This window comes from Gorilla gorilla, chromosome X, assembly GCF_029281585.2.
Source record: "Gorilla gorilla gorilla isolate KB3781 chromosome X, NHGRI_mGorGor1-v2.1_pri, whole genome shotgun sequence".
NCBI classification, from domain to species: Eukaryota; Metazoa; Chordata; class Mammalia; order Primates; family Hominidae; genus Gorilla; species Gorilla gorilla.
In genome coordinates, this window is record NC_073247.2 from 77,471,804 (window position 1) to 77,494,480 (window position 22,677).

At 39.0% G+C, this 22,677-nt stretch overlaps 2 pseudogenes; one reads left to right on the forward strand and one right to left on the reverse strand.

Annotated features, from left to right (window-relative positions):
• Positions 1–2,669: 2,669 nt before the first annotated feature.
• LOC101136529 (homeobox protein NANOG-like) lies at positions 2,670–3,579 on the reverse strand (annotated as a pseudogene).
• A 9,917-nt stretch (positions 3,580–13,496) lies between these two features.
• Positions 13,497–22,458, forward strand: LOC101137262 (eukaryotic peptide chain release factor subunit 1-like; annotated as a pseudogene).
• The last annotated feature ends 219 nt before the right edge of the window (positions 22,459–22,677 follow it).

The following is a 22,677-nucleotide window of genomic DNA, read 5'->3' on the forward strand; positions in this document are numbered from 1 at the left end:
TAAAGCTCTTTTTTAAAATAAATTATCCAATCTCAGGTAGTTCTTTATAGCAATGCGAGTATGGACTAATACAAATGCCTTTCTATTTATTCAGGTCTTCATCATTTTCTTTCATTAGCATTGGTAATTTATAGCCTACAGAAGTATACATGTTTTCTTGCATGTATAATTAAATATTTTCTTTGAGTGATTGTGTTTTAAATTTTGATTTCCACATGGTCATTATTACTATATAAAAATGCAAATGATTTTTGTGTGTTGATGTTGGGTCCTGTGACCTTGATGAGTTCCCATATTAGTTCTAATAAGTTTTTTGTATATCTCTTGATATTTCCTATGTAGATCATCATTTCACATGTAAATAGGGACAATTTTACTTCTTCCTTCACAATCTGTTTTCTTTGTTGCCTCTTTTGCCTTATTGTGATGGCTAGAAATAAGAGTGATAAGGGCCAGGTGTGGTGGCTGATGCCTGTAATCCCAGCACTTTGGGAGGCCAAGGCAGGCAGATCATGTGGTGAGGAGATCGAGACCATGCTGGCCAACATGGTGAAACCTCGTCTCTACTAAAAATACAAAAATTGGCTGAGTGCGGTGGTGTGTGCCTGTAATCCCAGCTACTCAGGAGGCTGAGGCAGGAGAATCACTTGAACCCGGGAGACGGAGGTTGCAGTGAGCTGAGATCACACCACTGCACTCCAGCCTGAGTGACAAAGTAAGACTCTGACTCAACAACAACCAAAAGAGTGATAAGAGTAAGCATTCTTTTTTATTTTATATGTATATATTTATTATATTTATATATATTTATATTTATATATAATATATAAATATATACAATATATTTATATTAAATATATTATATATATATTATATATAAATATATAATATATATAAATATATTATATATAAATATATAATATATATAAATATATTATATATAAATATATATATAATATATATAAATATATTATATATAAATATATATATAATATATATAAATATATTATATATAAATATATATATAATATATATAAATATATTATATACAAATATATATAATATATTATATACAAATATATTATATATAAATATATACAATATATTTGTATATAATATATTATATATAAATATACATATTTCTCAAATATATATATATATATATATATATATTTTTTTTTTTTTTTTTGAGACAGAGTCTCGCTCTGTTGCCCAGGCTGGGGTGCAATGGTGTGATCTCGGCTCACTGCAACCTCTGCCTCCCGGTTTCAAAGATTCTCCTGCCTTAGCCTCCCAGATAGCTGGGACTACAGGCACCCACCACCACGCCCGGGTAATTTTTGTATTTTTAGTAGAGACGGGGTTTCACCATGTTGGTCAGGCTGGTCTCAAACTCCTGACGTTGTAATCTGCCTGCCTCAGCCTCCCAAAGTGCTGGGATTACAGGGAGTGAACATTCTTGATTTGTTCCCAATTTCATGGGAAAGTATTCAGTCTTTAATTATTAAATATCATGTCAACTGTATGTATAATGTAGACACTGTGTATCAGATTTCTCTGTATTCCTAGTTTGCTGAGAGTTTTTATTATTAATGGTTATTGAGTTTTGTTTAATGTTATTTCTCTATCAATTAATATGATCATACAATTTTTCTTCTTTAGCCCATTGATACATGTGTTGCTTTTTAAATATTTTTAAAGGAAAAATGGTTGTTTTATTTGTTTGTACTTAAAGCAGCCAAAGTAGTACTGATGTCATTATAATGCAGCAAATGCAAGACCTCTTTCCACAAATATTAGCATAACCAACAAAATAGGGGGTATAGTAAGACAGAGCCATAAAGGGCTGAGGAAATCAATGAAGTATGTTACAGCTTAACCCTTCACTCTTCACCTCAATCCTTCACCTTTCACCTCCATAGGGTTTTTATTTTATTTTATTTCATTTTATTTATTTATTTTTTTGAGGCGGAGTCTGGCTCTGTCACCCAGGCTGGATTGCTGTGGCTCTATCTTGGCTCACTGCAACCTCCACCTCCTGGGGTCAAGTGATTCTCCTGCCTCAGCCTCCCGAGTAGGTGGGATTATAGGCACCTGAGACCATGCCAGGCTAATTTTTGTATTTTAGTAGAGATGGGGTTTCATCATGTTGGCGAGACTGGTATTGAACTCCTAACCTGAGGTGATCTGCCTGACTTGGCCTTCCAAAGTGCTGGAATTACAGGCATGAGCCACCGCGCCTGCCCTCGACAGAGTTTTTTTTTTTTTAATAAGTAAAGCCCAATCCCAAACAATAGGAATATACCTTCATCACACCAATTTGTACTTTTGTTTCTTATTCTTGAGGTTAGATTCTAAACCCTAAAGATATCCGAACTAGTATTAGATCTACTTATCTATAGCCAGAGACATCTTCTATCATGTTGTCCTTAGCAGCCAAGGTTATTAAAATGTCTTTTCTCCAGGAAGATCTAATAGGAAAAAAGAAAGAAACCTCTCTGAGTAGGCTCCAAGCATACCCCACCCTCCATCAAATTGACTGGATAGGCATAATGGAAACCAGAACACGTGGTTTCCAAACAACAAAAATCCTATGAGGGAGGGGAGGGGAGAGGAAGGATTCAGTCAGTGCCCAGACTGAAACTGAGTAATAGCAACTTCACTCATCTTCACACATCTTAAGGTTGCATGTTTGTGGAGTACTTTAGGAATAAATCTATGGCTTGTGGAGTACTAAAATACCTAGTGGTCTGCTGTACTACATTATGGCTTTCCCCAGCAGTTTCCAAGGCAACCTCCAAGTCAGGAGAATTTGGCTGGAACTGCATGCAGGACTGCAGAGATTCCTCTCCACAGTTATAGAAGGAACTGTTTCAGGCCTGATTGTTCCAGGACTGGGTGCACCAGGTCTGAGTGTTCCAGGAGTGGTTGCTCCAGGACTGCATGTTCCGGGTGTGGTTGCTCCAGGTTGAATTGCTCAAGGTTTGGTTGCTCCACATTGGAAGGTTTCCAGTCGCGTTCACCAGGCATCCCTGGTGGTAGGAAGAGTAGAGATTGGGGTAGGTAGGTGCTGAGGCCTTCCGAGTCACACCATTGCTATTCTTTGGCCAGTCGTTCTTCTGCCACCTCTTAGATTTCATCCTCTGGTTCTGGAACCAGGTCTTCACCTTTGTAGCTGAGGTTCAGGATGTTGGAAAGTTCTTGCATCTGCTGATGGCTGAAGTATTTCTGTCTCTGCAATCTATCATTGAGTACACACAGCTGGTTGGAAGAGAACAGAGTTCTGGTCTTCTGTTTCTTGACTGGGACCTTGTTTTCCTTTTTTGTGGCACTCTTCTCTGCAGAAGTGGGTTGCTTGCCTTTGGGACTGGTGGAAGAATCAGGGCTGTCCTGAATAAGCAGATCCATGGAGGAAGGAAGAGGAGAGACAGTCTCTGTGTGAGGCATCTCAGCAGAAGACATTTGTAAGGATGGAGAGTTTTCTTCAGGCCCACAAATTACAGGTGTAGGTGAAAAGTCTTTATAGTCGGATGCTTCAGAGAAAGGCAGGCTTTGTGAACAAGCTGAATCCACACTCATGTTACTATTGGGGAAGAGGAGAAAAAATTTAAGAGCTGGACTGGAAAAAAGACTAGGGTGGCTTTAAGACATTTTTTCAGGAAGATCTTAGAGAAATATGACCTCCAGAAGCAAAAGTATCAAGAAGTTGGGATGAAGTGAGTCACCTCCACAATAGCAGGAGGCAACCAGCTCAGTCTAGCAAAACTGCTTTTTAAATATTGAAAGAACTCTGCAGACATAGACTAACTCTTATGCTTTTATGTTGTATTATTCTTTTTTATAGACTGCTATGGTCTGAATGTTTGTGTCCCTCCAACATTCATATGTTGAAATCTAGTCACTAAGTTGAGGCCATTAAGAAGTGGGGAATTTTGGAAGGTGATTAGATCATGAAGGCAAAACCCTCATTATTGGGAATAGTGCCCTCATAAAAGACCCCAGGGAGCTAGCTATCCTCTTCAATCATGTGCCATCTTTCAGTCAGAAAATAGGCCATCACTAGACAATGAATCTGCTGGTGACTTGATGTTGGACTTTCCAGTGTCTAGAGCTATGAAAAATAAATTTATAAACTACCTAGTTTATAGTACTGTGTTATAGCAGCCTGAATGAAACTACGACATAGACTGTTGGATTAGATTTACTTAAATTCAAATGAAGATCTCCACATCTAAGTTTACAAGATGCTGGTCTATACTTTTCTTGGTTTGCACTGTCTTTGACTGATTTTGGTTTTAAAGTAATACTAGCTTTATAAGATGAATTGAGTAGTGTTTTCTATTTTCTGGAAGAGTTTGTGTAAAATAAGTGTTAATTCTACTTTAAACATTTGTAAGAATTCTGTAGTGAAACCATCTGATCCTATAGATTTTTCATTCAGGAGCTTTTAAATTAATATTTCAATTTTGTTAATAATTATAGAAACATCCAGATTGCACATTTCATCTTTATTGAATTTTGGAAGTTTGAGATTTTTAAGAAATTGGTCCTTTTTCTTGTCAAATTTTTCAGTGTAACTTTTAAAATAGTGTTCCTTATTATCTTTTTAATAGTTGCAGTTTCTATAGAGATACTCTCTACTTTATTCCTAATATTTGGATATATTGTCTCTGTCTTAATCTTTGTCAGTTTTGCTAGAGGTTCATCAATTTTGTTAATTTTTTTCTCCTAGAGAACCAGCTCTTTGTTTCATTAATTTTTCTTTTTCTTTTCTTCTTTTTTTTTTTTTTCAAGACCTCACTCTGTTGCCTAGGCTGCAGTGCAGGGGTGCTATCATGGTTCATTGCAGCCTCGACCTCCTGGGCTCAAGTGATCCTCAGCCTCCCAGGTAACTGGGACTACAGGCACACATCACCATGCCAGGCTAATTTTTATATTTTTTGTAGAGACAGGTTTTTGTCATGTTGTCTAGGCTGGTCTCAAACTCTTCTGGCTAAAGTGATCTGCCCATCTTAGCTTTCTGAAGTGCTGGGATTATAGTCATGTGCTACTGTGCCCAGCTGTTTTTTTTTTTTAAATATTAAATCTCATTAATTAAAACGGTGTTTGGGCTGGGCAAGGTGGCTCACGCCTGCAATCCCAGCACTTTGGGAGGCTGAGGCGAGCGGATCACGAGATCAGGAGTTCGAGACCAGACTGACCAACATGGTGAAACCCAGTGTCTACTAAAAATACAAAAATTAGCCAGGCATGGTGGCATATGCCTATAATCCCAGCTACTCAGGAGGCTGAGGCAGGAGAATTTCTTGAACCGGGAGGCAGTGAGCCAAGATCGCACCAGTGCATACCAGTCTGGGTAACAGAGCAAGACTCCGTCTCAAAAAAAAAAGTCTTTACCAGTTACTTCCTTCTGTTCACCTTGGGCTTACTTTGCTCTTCTTTTACTAGTTTTTATTTTTGCAGTAGACGTTTTAAAAAAGAGAAGACCTTTTTAAATTAACATTTAATGATGTAGTTTTTCCTCTCGGCACTATTTTAATTCATCCCACATATTTTAATATATTCTATTTTGTTTTCATTAAGCTCTATGTATTTTCTAATTGAGGTAAAATTCAGGTAATATAAAATTAACCATTTTAAAGTGTACATTTTAGTGACAGTTAGTATATTGACCATGTTGTATAGCCATAACTTCTGTCTAGTTCCCAAACATTTTTATCCCTACAAAAGTAAATGACATAACCATTAAGTAGCCACTGCCCACTGCCCTTTACCCCCAGCCCTAAGCAACCACTAATCTGGTTTCTGTTTCTCTGCATTTACCTATGCTGGATATTTCACATCAATGAAATCATACATTAGTGACTTTTTGCATCTGGCTGCATTCACTTAACATAATGTTTTTTAAGTTCATTCATATTGTAGCATGTATTAATGCTTCCTTCTTTTGTTTTTGTTTTTTTTTTTTTTCTTGAGAAGGAGTCTTGCTCTATCGCCCAGGCAGGAGTGCAGTGGCACGATCTCTGCTCACTGCAACCTCTGCCTCCCAGGTTCAAGCGATTCTCCTGCCTCAGCCTCCTGAGTACCTGGGACTACAGGCGCGTGCCACCACAACCAGCTAATTTTTTGTATTTTTAGTAGAGACGGGGTTTTACCATGTTAGCCAGAGTGGTCTCGATCTCCTGACGTCATGATCCGCCCACCTCGGCCTCCCAAAGTGCTGTGATTACAGGCATGAGCCACCGCACCTGTGCTTCATTCTTTTTAAGACCAAGTAATATTCCACTGTATGGATATACTGCATTTTGTTCATCCATTCCTCAGTTGACATTTGGATTCTTTCCGCTTTTTGGCTATTGTAAATAGTGCCATGGCCATCATGCACATGTTTCTGTTTGAATACTTGTTTCTTGGACACATACTTAAAAGTAGAATTTCCCAACAGAAAAGTACAAGGGCTGCAATCTTTCCATATCATTCCTAATACTTGATTTTTTCTATTTTAAAGAAATTATAGCCACCCTAGTGGGTATAAAGTGGTCTCCTGCTGTCATTTTGATTTGTATTTACCCAATAGCTAATGATGTTGAAAATATTTTCATATGCTGGCTGATCATTTGCATGTCTTCTTCTTTGGAAAAATGTCTATTCTAATCTTTTTTATGTTTTAATTTGGTCAAATGTCACTTGGTTGTTGAGTTGTAACAGTTCTGGGTACTAGAACCTTATCAGGCATGTGATTTGCAGGTATTTTCTCCCATTCTGTGGATGGTGTTTTTACTTCCTTTGTAGTGACCTTTGATGCACAAAAATTTTTAATTTTGACACTAATTTGTCTATTTTTTTGTTTCTTGTGCATTTGGTGCATACCTAAGACTTCCTTACCAAATCCAAGGTCTTGAAGACTCACTACATATTTTTTCTAAGAGTTTTATACTTTTCCCTCTTACACTTAGGTCTTTCATTTTGAGTTAATTTTTGCATATGGTGTGAGGTAGAATGTCCACTTTTTTTGCATGTAGATATTCAGTTTTTCTAGCATTCTTTGTTGAATATTTTTTCCATATTGAAGGATTTCAACATCCTTATTAAAAATCAGTGGACCAGCTGGAAGCAGTGGCTCATGCCTGTAATACCAGCACTTTGGAAGGCCAAGGCAGGTGGATCACCTGAGGTCAGGAGTTCAAGACCAGTCTGACCAACATGGTAAAACCCCATCTCTACTAAAAATATAAAAATTAGCTGGGTGTGGTGGCAGGTGCCTGTAATCTCAGCTGCTCTGGAGGCTGAGGCAGGAGAATAGCTTGAATCTGGGAGGCGGAGGTTGCACTGAGCTGAGATCAGGTCAGTATACTCCAGCCTGGGTGACAGGGCAAGACTCTGTCTCAAAAATAAACAAATAAATAAAAATAAAAAATCAATGGACCACATATGTAAGTGTTTATTTCTGGAATCTCTGTTCTATCCCATTAATCTATATGTCCATCCTTATGCTGGTATGACAATATTTTAATTATTGTGGCTCTGTAGTAAGTTTTGAAATAGGGAAGTGTGAGTCTTCCAATTTTGTTTTTCTTTCTCTAAATTGTTTTGGCTATACAGGGTCCCTTGCAATTCTACCTGAATTTTAGATCAGCTTTTTCATTTCTGCAACAAGCGCCTTTGAAAATTTGATTGGGATTACATTGAATTCCTAGGTCACTTTGTGTAGTATTGGCATCTCAGCAATATGAAGTTTTCCAATCCATGAACACAAGATGTCTTCTCATTTATTTATATCTATAATATTTTCAGCAATATTTTATAGTTTTTCAATGTATATATCTTGCATTGTCTTGGTTAAATTTGTTCCTAAGTATTTTATTCTTTTTGATTCTATTGTAAATGAAATTGTTTTCTTAATTTCTTTTTCAGATTGTTAATTGCTTGTTTATACATATACAACTGATTTTTGTGTATTGATTGTGTATCCTGAAACATAGCTGAATTCATTAAATCAGGAAGTTTGTGGAGTTTAAATGATTTTGTATATATAAGATCATTTTATCTCCAAACAGATATAGTTTTATGTCTTCCTTTCCAATTTTGATGTATTTTATTTCTTTTCCTTGCCTAATTGCTCAGGCTAAATCTTCACATACAATGTTTGATGGAAGTTGGGAAAGGGAGCATTTTTGTCTTTTTTCTGATTTTAGGGGGGAAAGTTTTCAGTTTTCATCATTGTGTATAATGTTAGTTGTGGGCACATACCAGAATATCTGGGACATATTTAAAGCAGTGTGTAGAGGGAAATTTATAGCACTAAATGCCCACGAGAGAAAGCAGGAGAGATCTAAAATTGACACCCTAACGTCACAATTGAAAGAGCTAGAGAAGCAAGAGCAAACGAATTTGAAAGCTAGCAGAAGGCAAGAAATAACTAAGATCAGAGCAGAACTGAAGGAGATATAAACACAAAAAACCCTTCAAAAAATCAATGAATCCAGGACCTGGTTTCTTGAAAAGATCAGCACAATTGATAGATCGCTAGCAAGACTAATAAAAAAGAAAAGAGAGAAGAATCAAATAGATGCAATAAAAAATGATAAAGGGATACCACCACCGATCCCACAGAAATATAAACCACTATCAGAGAATACTATAAACACCTCTACACAAATAAACTAGAAAATCTAGAAGAAATGAATAAATTCCTGGGCACTTACATCCTCCCAAGACTAAACCAGGAAGAAGTTGAATCTCTGAAGAGACCAATAATAGGTTCTGAAATTGAGGCAGTAATTAATAGCTTACCAACCAAAAAAAAGGCCAGGACCAGATGGATTCACAGCTGAATTCTACCAGAGTTACAAAGGGGAGCTGGTACCATTCCTTCTGAAACTATTCCAATCAATAGAAAAAGAGGGAATCCTCCCTAAGTCATTTTATGAGGCCAGCATCATCCTGATACCAAATCCTGGCAGAAGCACAACAAAAAAAGAGAATTTTAGACCAATATCACTGATGAACATCGATGGAAAAATCCTCAATAAAATACTGGCAAATTGAATCCAGCAGCACATCCAAAAGCTTATCCACCACGATCAAGTCGACTTCATCCCTGGGGTGCAAGTCTGGTTCAACATACACAAATCAATAAACGTAATCCAACACATAAACAGAACCAACGACAAAAACCACATGAATATCTTAGTAGATGCAGAAAAGACCTTCAACAAAATTCAACAGCGCTTCATGCTGAAAACTCTCAGTAAACTAGGTATTGATGGAATGTATCTCAAAATAGTAAGAGCTATTTATGACAAACCCACAGCCAATATCATACTGAATGGGCAAAAACTGGGATCAAACAGAACAATAGAATAAGCAAAACAACGATATCCTGCTATTGCTGGGTGTAGCGTCCCATAGATATTAGGTCTAGTCGGTTTAGTGTGGCTTAAACCGTTTATTTTTCTTCTGTCTAGTTATTATATCCATTAATGAAAGTGGGATATTAAAATTTCCAAATATTATTTTAGAACTGTCTACTTTTTCCCTTTAATTCTGTCAGTTTTTCTTCGTAGGTTTGGGGCTCCTTCTTAGGTGCATATATGTTTATACTTTTCCTAATTTCTTGATAGATTAACCCTTTTATCAATATATAATGTCCTTTGTCTCTTGTCACAATTTCTGTCTTTGTCTATTTTGTCTGATATTAATACAGCCACCTTAGCTCTTCCTTTTTTGGTTTGCTATTTGCATGGAATATCTTTTGGTATTATTTTACTTGCAATTTATATGTAAATTTTGATCTAAAGTGAGTTTTTTTGAATTATTTTTGAGTATTGACCTTTTATTATTAGTCACTGTTCATAATTTGTTTCAACCAAAAGACAATACACACAGCAGAATTCTAATGCATCCCATTTTACATCCATTTTACTCCTCACTGACCTCTAAGACTTATCATTTAATTAAAATTTTTTTACATCTCAAAAATATGTCTGTAATAATTAGAGCTTCATTAGCTCTCTCACTTGGAAACAGGTTTTTAATATTTTTACAGTAAAGAAGATGTGAAGGGACATAATGAAAATGTAACTTACAACACTATGAAAGAAAAGGAACTTTACAGGAACACAGTGGGAGTTCATAAAGGAAAGAGTTCAGAAGCTCTTTCCCTTGGGACCCCCCAAATATAAAACAAAAACAAAACACACAAAGCACAACCACAGGTTCTTTGAGGAAACCAAAACAAAACCAACTCCAGTGTTCCATCTCGAAGCCAGAATCAGCCCCTTGGAAGTTTGTAAAGCAACTGTGTAAGCTGCTTCACCAATTCCTTCTGTTAGAATGTTCCAGGTCCTGGAACCCTGTCGATGGGACCCACTCACTGATATTGCTTGAAAAAGTTATTCACTTCCAGTTCTACAAGCAGCCCCACTCTCCTGAGCCAAAGCTGGTCAAAAGTGTTTTCAACTTCAAGAATTTCTGTGCAATTCTCTCTTCAATGATCCTCTCCACTCCCAAAGTCATGAATATACAGACGTGTAAAATCACTCCCCCAACCACAAAGTTTGTGAACACCCACTTTTTCCTCTCTAGATTTCTCAGTTTAGGACACTGTGGTTAAAACACATACACTAGAAAGAAAATACACATTCAAACTCATTTTCCCTAGTTCTCATGGCCCAAATATTTTTCAATGCAGAAGATAATGAAGTTGAACCTCAAAAGCAGTACTTCCTAACTTCCAATCTCTTCTAGAAGGACATAAAAAAGATGGAAATCATGTTATATCGACCATTAGTGTTGGATAGTTTTAAAAGTCTATTTTCATATATAAATGCAATAAACAAGGGGTATAAATCACACCTTTAAACTAGCAAGAGGAAAGAATCTCTTCCCAAATGTTACACTGAGGAATGTTTCTTTAAATGAGAAAGGCCTTAAAATTAACAGATGATCACTATACACAGCCTAAAAATTCCATGACTGTCCAAAGCACCTCAAGGTAACAGCATCAAAGCACTGTGGGTGAAGCGTCTAGGGGAGAGCACCCCTCCTACAGTTTTTTGAGATTACTTAGATGAATTAATTCTCCTTTAGGATTCCCTCGGATGGGGCAGAGACTAGAATAAAATTGACTCGTGAGGAGGGAAATAATGAGGTACAAGTGCATGTGGAATTGTTGAAGTAAGCGTGTGAGAGATCACTGCTTATCACCCCAGGGTTATCAAAACAGCCTTGGAAATTGCTCCTTCCTCATAATGCCTCTGAAATTGTAAATCCATCCAAATTTGCTCCCCCTTGAGTGGTTATACTCGGGAAATGAATTATTAAAATGTGCAAATATTCACATAAATTGAAACATTTCTCACTTTAGCTGCAAGGCCAAGTGAGAGGAAAACTAATTCTGATCCTAGAAACTAAGGTACGCTGAAGCTTTCAAAGATCCAATCATTTGAATTAGTCTTCACAACCATCAGTATCCTAGGCAGTTATTTGACTGCTAGTCCTTCAGTATGGTGCTTGCGTTCAGTTTCCGAAATCAATTCATATTCTACGCAGCACCTTTGTGTTAAGGCCATAATGTTTTACTCCTAGACAAAGCTTTGGATAATCATAAACTCTACTTCAAAACTATGGTCATCCAAGGAAATGCTCTGTCAGTAGAGTAGACCCTTTCCAGCTCCATTAGCTGACACTGTCTTATAGCATGGTCTTGAACAGATTTCTTCAGAGATTCAACCCAGTTCAAATTAAAATAAAAAACCTGAGCTGGTTAGCTACAAATATAGGAGAGAAAAATAAAGCCTCTATACAAACAGGCTTTATTTTATCTAACAAAGAAGAATGTTAAGACAAATTCTATTCAAGAAATCCACCAACATTATGTTAATCCTATCATTTTTCACAGCATTAAGTATCCATCCAATGAAATCAGTCTGCAAAGAAACCCTTAAAGGCTATTTTTTCATTGCACAGGCAGAGCAGTTGTCTGAAATATGCACTAGTCCACACTTATATTACTGAAAACTATGGAGGAGATAATATCCTGTGATTGACTCAGTCAACCATTTACCCAGCGGAGTAAGTTTTAGCAGATCTTGCTCATACATACTAATAAGACCAGAAACTTTCCCCTGTGGAGCCTTTAGTTAAACTCCAGTTTGTCAAATGTTAGGAATAGTCTAGTATCTGATACAGAGCTATATTTGACGAGACACTGAAGATTTTAAGTAAAGGCTTGGTGAAATGGAGGGGAAAAAAGGATATTTGTTTCCAGGTTTAAAATTGAAGCCAAAGTAGTCATTATACTGTATTCAATACAGTAACAATTGCAAACATTATAAGAGCAAAGTGGGCCTCACTTTTTCTTTCTTCTTCAGTATATAAGACATGGTGCCTGAATACTTGAACGTACATAGTACATTCATCATGTACCACAGAGAGAGTCACATCTACTGCATTCCAGTAACTCAGTTTCGAAGTTTAATAACACATGGGTCCTTTCTAAAAAGCACTTGGCACTCTCACTAGTTTAAAAAGCTCAAGTCTTTGATGTGGATATTTCTGAGATTTGTCTTAAAAGAGACCAATTTCTCAGACTCAGGAAAGGCTACTCCTACCCTATGGTGTCCATAAGACTTCCTCTGACATGGGAGCAAGGAAGCTACAAGGCTTCACTCCGACACCATAAAGTACAATATAGGGAAGATTTCTTTAACCATGTGGTCTTTATTTCAGTGCCAGTGTTACAGATACAACACAAATGCTCCAGTCAGAAGGAATTCAAATGGAATGCCAAGGTCCAAGCAAGGCTCAGAAATAAAAAGAGAGGTTAGGAGTAATAGATAAGATGACTCCAATATACTCCAGGATGAGTCTGATACTCTTCCTAAGAGCAAAGGTGCTTTTGATACAGAGTCTGATCTTTAAAACTGGTGAGCTACTCTTTCCACCCATTACCATAGCTAAAACAGGCAAGTTATGGGATTAGGAGTACTTCAAAATTTGCAGTGGGAATAGGGCCATTAATAACTATGAATATATCTTTTAGAAAACTTTTTGATCTAAAGTGAGCACACAGATAGAACCTTAAAAAAAACCCTCCCTCTGCCATATCTGCTTTTTGATTTGAGAATTAAATCCATTTACGTAGAAAGCAATTATTGGTACGAAAGGGTGTAGTTCTGTTATTTCGCTATTTATTTTCTATATGTATTAATCTTTTTGCTCTTCATTTCCTCCATTACTTCCTATAAACATAATATATTGTATTACATATGATAATATATATGTAATTACATATATATTATATACATATTTGGAAGAAGGCTCTTCCACATGTGCACTGGAAGCTGGAGCCAACTGAAGGTCTCCGCATGGGAAAATGGGGAAAGTGAGGGGGAGCTGGATCTGGACACGAGGAGCATTACTTCCATCAGGAGAGATGCAGATGCCAAGGCTATTTTGCTCAAGAATGAGAAACTGAAGCTGAGGAGCCAATGATGGCTGCAAAAAATCGAAGCCAAAATTTGGCTGAGCAGAAGTGCAAAGAGCAGAGGCAGAGGGCCACTGTGGTGGTAAGGAACCTGCACCCACTGAGGCACACTCTGGCGGAGCTGCTGAGGCTGGAGGCCAGCACCTAGCACCAGGTTCATGGCAGGGTGAGCAGCAAGCCCAGGTCAACGGAGCTCAGTCAGATGGGTGCAGCCCAGAGAAAGGACCAGGTTTCAGGAGCTCCAGGCCAACAGAGCTATCCCCCTGCTGGCTATAAGGCAGCAACTGGCCCACCAGGTGCACCTGGAAGGTGATGTGGGACACAAGTGTAGGCGGAGATGCCAAGAAGATGGCTGGCATCTTTTTTTTTTTTTTTTTTTTTTTTTTTTTGAGACAGAGTCTCGCCTTGTCGCCCAGGCTGGAGTGCAGTGGCGCGATCTCGGCTCACTGTAAGCTCCGCCTCCCGGGTTCACGCCATTCTCCTGCCTCAGCCTTCGGAGTAGCTGGGACTACAGGCGCCCGCCACCACGCCCAGCTAATTTTTTGTATTTTTAGTAGAGACGGGGTTTCACCTTGTTAGCCAGGATGGTCTCGATCTCCTGACCTCGTGATCCTCCCGCCTTGGCCTCCCAAAGTGCTGGGATTACAGGTGTGAGCCACCGTGCCCGGCCGATGGCCGGCATCTTGAAGACCGTGGCCTGAGCCTGGTGGGCACCCTCCTATCTGGTCTTTTTGCCGTGTTAGGGGATGAGTGAAGAAAGCTGTTTGTGAGAACCAATCAAGTGCTCCATGAACTCCTTCCCCTGTGCCTCCAGGGGCTGAACTTCTCCTGTTTATCAGGGCTGGGCCGGCTCTGGGAGAACTGCCCTCTCTACTCTCAGGATGGCAAGCCATGTGCCCCAAGCTCGGGGCCTCCAAACTCCCATGCAGAGTGAAGATGGCCAACGTGGTGGGTTTGTGGGGGCTACACTTGCAGGAAACTTGGGGCCTGCCAAGTCCTTGATTCTGTCACTAAACAGGTGCAGACGCACCCCACTCCTAGACTGATGTATGGCTTCCTGGCCATGTTGGGTGCAGGAATCTGTGTCACTGTATGCGTTATTAACCATGAGAAAGGCGCCTGGGAGGGGACGGCCTGCTCTGCTGGGTTCTGCCACAAACCGCTGTCATTTGCTTCAGCCTGAGTTTCTGCTGGGGCCCTGGTGGGGCCCAGGAGCTCTCAGGCCTGAGGAGTCTGGAGCTGAGGCTGGCTCCGGGCTCTCCCCGCCTTGGGGTCTGCCCCTCAACCCCTTCTCAGTCACCAAGGGTGAAGTTGGCAGTTGTGAGCACCGCCGCTCCAATTGCTTTCTCACTTGTTGTACCCACTCCCTTTGGCTAGGCCTTGCTCCTGCCAGCTCTGAGCCCAGGTCTCTCATGATCTCACTTTCGTGACATCAGAGCGGAGGGTCTTCCTGCACCGAGGAAACGTGGAGCTGGCCCGGTGGTGAAGCCTTTCAGCTGACTCAGAAGCAAGACGGATTGACGTTTGTTGTTAGAAGCCACTGGAATTTGCAGTTTGGTTGTTGGAGTGCAAGTCACTGACTGGTCAGCCCTTGATTTCAGGATATGGAAAGTGAGGGGGCAGTGCCTTCCCAACCCCCTGAGGCCCGGCTGGGGCTCCCTCTGCCCCAGTTCTCTACACAGGTGTCCCCCAGTGCTGTGTGGGACTTGCTGGCCCATATCCTGCAGGGGGGCCTGGGCGGACAACTCTCAGCTCTCAGGGTGGGGCCCAGTACCCTAAGCCTTCACAGACTGCCTGGGGGTGGGGTGGCGCTAGGTACCTCAGGACCTCCTGGCTCCAGGATGTGTGCCCGGACCTCTGCTGATGTCCCTGTGTCATGGGCCCTCTATGGTCCTGACCTCCTATGGCACATCCACGTGCTCAGGGTTCAGAACCCCAGCAGTATCCAGCAAGGCTGCCCAATGAGAAGGTGGCCAAGAGGAATCTGAGCCTGTGTTTCCTCCATTCAGTCCTAGGGTCCTGGGCCCCTACCCCACAAGAACAGACTTGGTGGTGTCCACAGACACAGCGTGGACGCCCTCCAAGGCACTTGACAAATAAGAAGGGACAGCAGTGGCGGGCTTGGCTGCCTGGCAAGAGAGCACCAACCCTGTTGACAGAGGAATTCTCACTTAATTGAGAGAAGTAGTTTACAAAATAGAATTTATGATAAACCCATTTTTGCAATAAAGTGAGTGATGGGAACAAAGCCTGTCAAATGCACAGACAGCACAGCCTGACTGTCAGGGAGGCAGGGTGGGGGTGGTCTTCGCTTTCTTCACACTTTTCTGTATAGTCTGAATTTTTTATAGTGGATATGTATTCTGTGTTATTTTAAGAGGAAAACCTTCTAGTTTCCTAGTCTTCAAATGACTTCAGTGTGACTGTGGGCTGGTGTGGCTTGAAACCCCCCTTCTAGGAATGCTCCTGGGCTCAGGAGCTTCTGGCTCCTGTCCAGAAACATGTGCCTTCCCTTCGGCGTCCTACCTGAGAGAACAGGCCCCATGCAGCAGTGACTGCAGAGTCAAGTTGTGGACAATGCTGAGGAAAGAAGACTGTCTGGGCATTGTCAGGGAAGATATTTAAGCAAAGACTTAGAAAAGACAGGGGGCAGCGGGCATCCTGTCGACTGAGATAGACTCAGAATTGTCCCAAGAAAGTAGCCTAAGAAACCACAAATGTTGGGGGACGTCATTCTAGCATTTTTTTGCAAGTGCAAGAAACCCAAACACTCAGCAATGGGCTTGTGCTCAGACAGGGAGGTTCATCCCTGCATCAGAAGACCATTCTTGAGTGTACTTATCATCACTCATGTTAAACATGGTTATTAGCTGAGCACTGCTGTGTTCCAGCCACCATGTAGAGAGAGGGAATCTCTAGATAGAGGATAGGGTAGTCCCATCTTGCCCCAAAACAAATCATGTGCATTCTCTTTGGACAAACATTGGGAGACTCCCTGGAACCAGTAGATCTGAGTGAAGAAAAGTGTAGAATCTTTTCTATATATATACATATTTTTGGTGTGTATTTTCTAATCTTTGTAGCATGAATATGAATTACTTGGTAATATAAGAAAAAATATAAATATATATTTATTTGTGATTATTTTGTTTTGTTTTTAATTTTAAAATTTGTATAAATTTATGGGATGCAAGTGTAATTTTGTTACATGCATAGACAGTGTAGTGGTGAACTCAGGGCTTTTAGGGTAACCATTGCCCAAATAATGTACATTGTACCCACTAAGTAATTTGTCATCATCCACCCCACCCAAAATGTGCTGTATGAATTTACTTATCTTTTTTTCAGTATAGTTTTTAAATTTTTTTCTTACACTGGAGATTACAGTTAACATCTTACAATTAACATCTTTTTGTTGACCAGCCTGGGCAATAAAGTAAGACCCTGTCTCAAAAAGCAAACAAATAACAACAACAACAATGCAAAAACAAAAAACAAAGAAACAAAAAACCCCAAAAATGCAGTAACAGGGACTTTTATATTTATCAATGCAGCTACCTTTACCATTGTTCTTTATTTGTTTGTATGATTTTGGGCTACTGTCTAGTGTTCTTTCATTTCAGGTTGAACAATTCCCTTATAATTTCTTTTAGGGTAGGTCTGTTAGTGACAAATTCCCTCGGTTTTCTGTTCCCTGGGAATGTCTGAATTTTGCCTGTATTTTTGAAGGACAAAAGTTTTGCTGAATGTAGAATTATTGGTTCGTAGTTTTTTTTTCCCTTTGGCCCTTTAAATATATTATGCCCATCTTCTGAAGTCCATGGTTTCTGAAGAGAAATTGATTTGTTTTTCATTGAAGATCCCTTGTTCATTTGCGGAAAGTCACTTTTCTCTTGCTGCTTTCAAGATTCTCTCTTTGTCTTTGGCTTTTTACACTTTGATCATAATTTTTCTCGGTGTGGATGTGTTTTAGCTTTTCCTGCTTGGAGTAAATTATGCTTCTTGGATGTGTAGATTCCTATCTTTCATGATTATTCAAGAAACTTTTGGACATTATTACTTTAAACATTCTTTCGCCCATTTATTTTATGTTCCCTTCTGGAGGTTTCATTATTCAAATGTTGGTATGCCTAACGGTTTCCCTCAGGTCTCTAAGGCTCTATTTATTTTTATTTTATTTTATTTTATTTTATTTATTTTATTTTATTTTATTATGTTATTTTATTTTTGAGACGGAGTCTCACTCTGTCGCCCAGGCCGGAGTTCTGTGGCTTGATCTCGGCTCACTGCAAGCTCTGCCTCCTGGGTTCACGCCATTCTCCTGCCTCAGCCTCCTGAGTAGCTGGGACTACTGGCGCCCGCCACCACGCCCGACTAATTTTTTTGTATTTTTAGTAGAGACGGGGTTTCACCATGTTAGCCAAGATGGTCTCAGTCTCCTGACCTCATGATCCACCGGCCTCTGCCTTCCAAAGTGTTGGGATTGCAGGAGTGAGCCACTGCGCCCGGCCTACTTTTATTTTTTTCTTTGTATTTCTGTTCCTCTTACTGCACACTCTTATTTGACCTGTCTTCAACTTTACTGATTATTTCTTATGCCAGCCCTAATCTACCATTGAGCTCCTCTAGTGAAGTCTTTATTTCTGTTATTTAACTTTTGATCTCCAGATTTCATGTTTGTTTCTTTTTAAGAAATGACTTCTCTTGATTGATATTCTTTATTTGTTGAGACTTTGTTCTCCTGGTTTCCTTTCATTTTTTTTGTCCGTGATTAAAGATAGTAGATTTTTTTTTTTTTTTTGAGATGGAGTCTCACTCCGTCGCCCAGGCTGGAGTGCAGTGGCGCGATCTTGGCTCACTGTAACCAACCTCCGCCTCCTGGGTTCAAGCAATTCTCTTGCCTCAGCCTCACGAGTAGCTGGGACTACAGGTGCGTGCCACCACATCCAGCTAATTTTTTGTATTTTTAGTAGAGACGGGGTTTCACTGGGTTAGCCAGGGTGGTCTCAATCTCCTGACCTCGTGATCCGCCTGCCTCGGCCTCCCAAAGTGCTGGGATTACAGGCGTGAGCCACTGTGCCTGGCCAAAGATAGTAGGTTTAAAGTCTTTGTCCAATGCCTAGCCTTTCTCAGGGAATGTTTCTATTAATTTCTTCTTTTTTTTTCCTGAGTGTGCCTTTGCATGTCTTATAATTTATTGTTGAAATCTGAAATCTGAACATTTTGTATATTATGATGTGGCAGCACTTGGTGTCAGAGTATCCCTGCTCCCCTAAATTTGTTTTGCTGCTTGTTGTTACTTTTTAGTGACGTTTGTAAACCATTTTTTATAAAGCCTGTATTCTTTACCTGTGGCTACTGAAGTCCGCATTCTGTTAGCTTAGTGGACGCTCATATTTTGAAAGCATTTTCTTAAATGCCTGAAACCCACCCCCCCAAAATACTCTCCCAGTCTTTGAACATAGACACTGTGTTGAGGCCCTCCTTCAATGCTTTGCTTTGAAGTCTATTTTATCTGATATTAATGTTTACATAATATGCATTTTTCCCTAATTTTTGGCATATCTATGTCTTTGTACTTAAGGTGAATTTCTTGTAAACCATAGTTTTAAACATAATTCCCTTCCCCAAATCTCTCTCTTTTAATTGGTGTATTTAGATGATTTACACATAAGGTAATTATTAATATATTAATGCTTATGTCTGCCACCTTACTATGTGTGCTCTGCTAGTTTTCTTTATTTCTCAATTCTTTTATTTGCCTTTTAATTTTTAACATCTTGTTGGTTAAATAAAAAATTTGGATTACATCTTGATTTATTTATACCTTTTTTTCTTTCTCTTTAAAATATTACCTGCAACCAACTCACACCATATACTGTTTTTGAGTATACCACTGTGCATAGTTTTCTGTGTAATTGCTTTAGAGATTACCATATGTATACTAACATCTCACTGTGTACTGGTATCATATTTTTAATGCTTCATATTAAATATAGAAACCTTGCTTTCACTTAGGTCATTTTATCCTGTGCATTCAAATAAAATATAATTGTCTTAAATACTTACTGTCCATACATTGAGCACCATATCACATAGTGTTATAATTTTTGCTTCAATCTTCAGATAAGATTTAAAAACTCAGGAGAAGTAGGATTATCTCTTGCTATTACACCTCTTTTTTGTATTCCTATGTTCTTCCTTTTCTGAAATTCCAAGCCTTCTTCTGTTATAATTTCCTTTCTAAGAAAGTTTAGATAACTTCCTTTAGCTATTTTTTAAGGATAGATTTGCTAGCAACAAATTCTTTTTATTTTTCTTCATCTGAGAATATCTTGATTTACCCTTCATTCCTGACAGATATTTTTGCTGGATATACAATTTGTGTTTGACAAGTCCTTTCTTTCAGTACTTAAAATACGTTATTACTTATTTCTGGCCTTTATGGTTTTAGATGAGAAATACATTTTCATTTGAATTCATATCATCTTACAGGAAATGTGTTGTTTGTCTCTGGCTGCTTTCAAGATGTTTTCTTTATATTTAGTTTTCAGAAGCTAGATATCATGTGTCTTGACATGTGTTTCTTTGGATTTATCCTATTTGCAATTCACTGAATTTCTTGAATCTGTGGGTTTATGTGTTTCACCAAATTTGGGAAGTTTTCAGCCAGTATTTTTTTGAATATTCTTTCAGCCATACTCTGTTTCTCCTTTACTTCTGGAACTCTGGTAATAAGAATGTTAGATTTTTTTATATATATATTCTCACAAGTCCCTTAGATCCTCTTCTTTAAAAAAATTCTACTTACTCCTGTTGTTAAGATTGAATAAATTCTATTTATCTGTCTTCAAATTTACTGATCCTATCCTCTGTCATCTCTACTATTAAGTCCATCGAGTAATTTAAAAAAAATTTTGCTTATTGCATTTTTATGTTCTATAATTTCCATTTATTATTTTAAAATATAACTTGAATTTCTTTTCTGACATTTTCTATTTTTTTTCATTTATTTCAAGGAAATTTGTAAGTCCTTGTTAAAGCAATTGTGTGATGGATACCTTAAAATCCTTGTCAGGCAATTCTAACATCTCTATCAACTCAGTGTTGGCATCCCTTGATTGTCTTTTCTTGTTCAAATTGTGGTTTTCCTGGTTGTTGGTATGATGAGTGATTTTTTATTGTATCCCAAACATTCTGGAAATTATATTGTGAGATGTTTAATTACACTTAACATTATTTTAAAGCACATAGTCTCTATGTTGAAGTAGCACAAGGGCTGGATATGTTCAGCTTCCTGTTGGCCTCACTGACACCAGGGAGTATGGAAGTGGAGCACTGAATCATACCGTTTTGTTGATGCATGGTAAAAATGGAAGCTCAGCTTCTAGTTGGACCCTGCTGACAATGGGGAATGGTGGGGGAGTTGTCTCAGTTTAGGCTGCTATAACAAAGTACTATACACTGTGTGGTTTAAAGAAACAAATGCTCTGAGTGGCAAAAATGTTAGCAGATGAGTTTGGAACTGCATCTAACATTAAGTCATGAGTAAACTGTCTTTCAGTCCTGGGAGCCATTACATCTGTACAACAAAGGCTCAAACTTTATAACAAAGTACCTTCAAATAGTCTGGTTGTTTGCTGTGGAACAACTGTAGCAAAAGAAGGAAAGGAAAAGAAAGTGAACATTGACTTTGAACCTTTCAAACCAATTAATACTTCACTGTATTTGTGTGACAAATTCCATACAGAGGCTCTATAGCACTACTTTCAGATGATAGCAAATTTGGCTTCATTGTAATAGATGGTAGTGGTGCAGTTTTTGGCACACTCCAAGGAAACACAAGTCCTCCACAAATTCATTGTGGATCTCCCAAAGAAACACGGTAGAGGAGGTCAGTCATCCCTGTGTTTTGCCTCTTTAAGAATGGAAAAGCGATACAGCTACGTTTGGAAAGTAGCAGAGACTGCTGTGTAGCTGTTTATTTCTGGAGACAACGTGAATGTGGCTGGTCTAGTTTTAGCTGGATCTGCTGACTTTAAAACTGAACTAAGTCAATTTGATATATTTGATCAAAGGTTGCAATAAAAAGTTTTAAAGTTAGTTTGTATATCCTATGGTGGTGAAAATGGATTCAACCAACCTATTGAGTTATCTACTGAAGTTCTCTCCAATGTGAAATTCGTTTGAGAGAAGAAATTAATAGGATGATAGTTTGATGAAGTCAGCCAGGACATGGGCAAGTACTGTTTTGGTGTTGAAGATTTGCTAAAGGCTTTGGAAATGGGAGCTGTAGAGTCTAATAGTCTATGAAAATCTGGATATAATGAGATATGTTCTTCATTGACAAGGCACAGGAGAAAATTCTCTAACTCCAGAGCAAGAAAAGGATACATCAGCAGGGCACGGTGGTTCACGCCTGTAATCCCAGCTCTTTGGGAGGCCGAGGCGGGCCTAGGTGGATCACGAGATCAGGAGATCGAGACCATCCTGGCTAACATGGTGAAAACCTGTCTCTACTAAAAAATACAAAAAATTAGCCGGGCGTGGTGGCACGCGCCTGTAATCGCAGCTACTCGGGAGGCTGAGGCAGGAGAATGGCGTGAACCCGGGAGGCGGAGCTTGCAGTGAGCAGAGATCGCGCCACTGCACTCCAGCCTGGGCAAAAGAGCGAGACTCCATCTCAAAAAAAAAAAAAAAAAAAAGGAAAAGAAAAAGATACATCTCATTTCATAGACAAAGAGACTGGATGGGAACATGAGCTTATTGAGCGCATATCCCTGTTGGAATGGTTTGCTAACAACTATAAAAAATTTGGAGCTATGTTGGAAATTGTCACAGATAAACCACAAGAAATGTCTCAGTTTGTGAAAGGACTTGGTAGAAGTGGAAGTATCTTGTGGTACCGAGTAGATTTCCAGGGAATAGAATACCAGGAGACGATTTTTTTTTTTTACCTTGGTGACTAGTAGGTAGTCAGCAAAACGTGCCTCACCCTCCAACATCCAACCCAAGGAGCATACCCATGGTGGAATCCAAACAGATCCCTGCCTCACAGTTGGAACATTTCCAGAATTTAATCCATGAGCATTGGATATTGAAAAGAAAACCGAAACAAAACCAGATCCAGTCCTACGCTTTGGTTTGTCATGGTGTCAGCACAGCAGCCTACAATTAAGTTCCTAAAT